The sequence below is a fragment of the Eschrichtius robustus genome, chromosome 16 (assembly GCF_028021215.1).
Source record: "Eschrichtius robustus isolate mEscRob2 chromosome 16, mEscRob2.pri, whole genome shotgun sequence".
Classification (NCBI taxonomy): domain Eukaryota; kingdom Metazoa; phylum Chordata; class Mammalia; order Artiodactyla; family Eschrichtiidae; genus Eschrichtius; species Eschrichtius robustus.
Window position 1 is genome coordinate 86,595,433 of NC_090839.1, and position 2,771 is coordinate 86,598,203.

General features: G+C 46.2%; 1 non-coding gene across 1 annotated transcript; it reads left to right on the forward strand.

Annotated features, from left to right (window-relative positions):
• Nucleotides 1-211: 211 nt before the first annotated feature.
• Nucleotides 212-318, forward strand: LOC137750815 (U6 spliceosomal RNA). Its single transcript, XR_011070597.1, has one exon. It is a non-coding gene; the product is annotated as a U6 spliceosomal RNA (small nuclear RNA).
• Nucleotides 319-2,771: the final 2,453 nt, after the last annotated feature.

Below are 2,771 nucleotides of genomic sequence, written 5' to 3' on the forward strand. Positions count from 1 at the left end.
TGAATATTGTGCAGCACAACTCCCCCTAATGCATAGAGCCCATGGGTTTTCCAGATGGCTTGGGGCCTGTTCTAAAATGTGAGCACAGTAAGAGCCTATATCTGGAGGATTTTAGTGAAAAGAGCCTGAGCTTTGAACCTGAACAGACTAGCCTCTGCCACTCTGCAGCTGATGCATTTTGGCAACTGTTCTGACTTTTAAAAATGATCCTGTGCTCGCTTCGGCAGCACATATACTAAAATTGGAACGATACAGAGAAGATTAGCATGGCCCCTAAGCAAGGATGACACGCAAATTCGTGAAGCATTCCGTATTTTTTGTGTATCATGGGATAAAGTAAATGAATGATTATATTGATTTCTTTGAGAACTGAGATTTTCAGCATGAGCCAAAGAAGACATATATGTAAGATCGATGCAGTTAAATAAAAACTCTACAGTCTTCAAAAAAAAAAAAGATCCTATCGTGGCTGCAAAGCATCTAGTACCATGGGTGGTTCCTAGAGATGCTTAATGCCTTGTGGCTGTGACATGTGTTAATGTTCTGTAGTTTCCACAGTGCTTTCATCTGTCCTTTCTCATCGACTCTTCATTGAGGTGGGAGGGCGGGTTGGATGTCTCCACTTAAAAACAGACAAAACCAAGGCTCAGCACAGTCTAGTCCTCTGGGATGGACCCTTTGGTGGCGTAGCATTTCTCGTCACTGGGCAACGCTCTACCACAGATAGAGCCATTGAGAAAGGAACTTCCTTGAAAGAGCATTCATCCCTGCTGTGGTTTTACTTCCCGTCCTACCATCCCAGCAGCAGGACCATGTGGTTGAGAACAGACTGTGATTACAGACCTGCTCCCAGAAAGAGGGTGTTTTGACGTTCCAAGTGGGACCAGGAGGGATAAGTGATGACAGGACAGAGTGGATCCAGGAAATAATGTTTTCCTATCCATTGCCCAAAGGAAATTGGAAAACAAGTGTGTATGAATCACTTCACTCCTGTAAATACGTTTACTACATAGATGGGATAAGAAATATCAGGGCAGTCTGCAGAAATAATAAGGACAAAGCCCCAAGCAAAGGATAGAGCTTTTATAGAGCTTAAGCAGGCTTAGAGTTCCTCTTTGAACATAGCTAAGTAAACATTTGTGTTAAACCATGTCTTTAAAATGGTGAATGGGAAGGATTGTGCCAAGAATGCCATTTTAAACAAATTCAGACTTCTCGAGTCATTTAGAAATAACTTAAAAAGCTTCAGAGACTGTTACAATAACTGCCATGAGAGCAGGATTCATATTTAATTGTCTGAGCAAATTATCTGTGTATATGAGACTTCTGTTTACTTTTTCTTTTAAAAGAAACGTACAGGACTTCCCGGGTGGTGCAGTGGTTAAGAATCCGCCTGCCAGGGCTTCCCTGGTGGCGCAGTGGTTGAGAGTCTGCCTGCTAATGCAGGGGACGCGGATTCGAGCCCTGGTCTGGGAAGATCCCACATGCCGCGGAGCAACTGGGCCCGTGAGCCACAATTACTGAGCCTGCGCGTCTGGAGCCTGTGCTCCGCAACAAGAGAGGCCGCGATAGTGAAGAGGCCCGCGCACCGCGATGAAGAGTGGCCCCCGCTTGCCGCAACTGGGGGAAGCCCTCGCACAGAAACGAAGACCCAACACAGCCAAAAATAAATAAATAAATAAAATATTAAAAAAAAAAAAAGAATCCGCCTGCCAAAGCAGGGGACACGGGTTTGAGCCCTGGTCCGGGAAGATCCCACATGTATTGTATTAGTTTCAGGTGTACAACATGATTGATAGTATATATATATTGTGAAATAACCACCACAATTACTTAACACCATCACCTCACATAGTTAACAATTTTTTTTCTTGCGATGCAGACTTTTAAGATCCACTCTCTTAGCAACTTTCAAATATATAACGCAGTATTAACTATAGTCATCATGCTGTACGTTACATTCCCAGAATGTCGTATAACTGAAAGTTTGTACCTTTGGACCACTTTCACTATTTTTAGCAGAAATCTCTAGAGCAGGGATTTGTGGCCACACATTTTTTAATCTCCACTACCCAGTGCAGAATAAACATTTACCAGAACGGTATTGAAATATTTACCGCTCTCTCTGCTGTGCTCCCCACCCTTTCACCTTTAGGCTTTTGCACCAGCTCTATCCGGAATATCCTTGGCTGGTAGGGCATTGCCACAGATCCAATTCTTACTCTCCTTCGAATACCACCCCCGCCCCAACCCCCCTTTGCAAAATCTTCAGGATTTGATCTCAGCCGCCGCAGCTCTTTATCGGTATCTCTCCATCTCTCGGTTGTATCTCACATTATATCGACAACACATGTCAGTTCCCTTGCTAGAGCGCCCAGCTCGGGAAATGCAAAAATCTAGCCTGATGTTTATTCCCCCTACACCCAGGCCAGTGCTCGGCTGATTAAGTGCGTGTGGAAGAATAAAGAACATGCAAAGCCGAGGGATACAGCGTGTGTTCTGCGGTTCAACAACCTGGACTTCCCACAGGGTCGTTTCAAAAGGAGTTTCTGTGGACGTGGGAGGGGGCGGGGGCGGCCTGAACTCCGCTGCCAGGCTGGCTCCAAGGAGGCCAGAACGAGGGGTCAAACCTCGGACCCACCCCCGCTCCCGCCCCAAGTCTCCGTAAGTCCCCCCGGGCTGGCTGGGAGCACAAAAGGAGAGCAACACCAAAAATGCGAGGGTAGGAAGGGAGACGTGGTGCCTGCAACTGGCCGCCAGGCCTTCTTGAG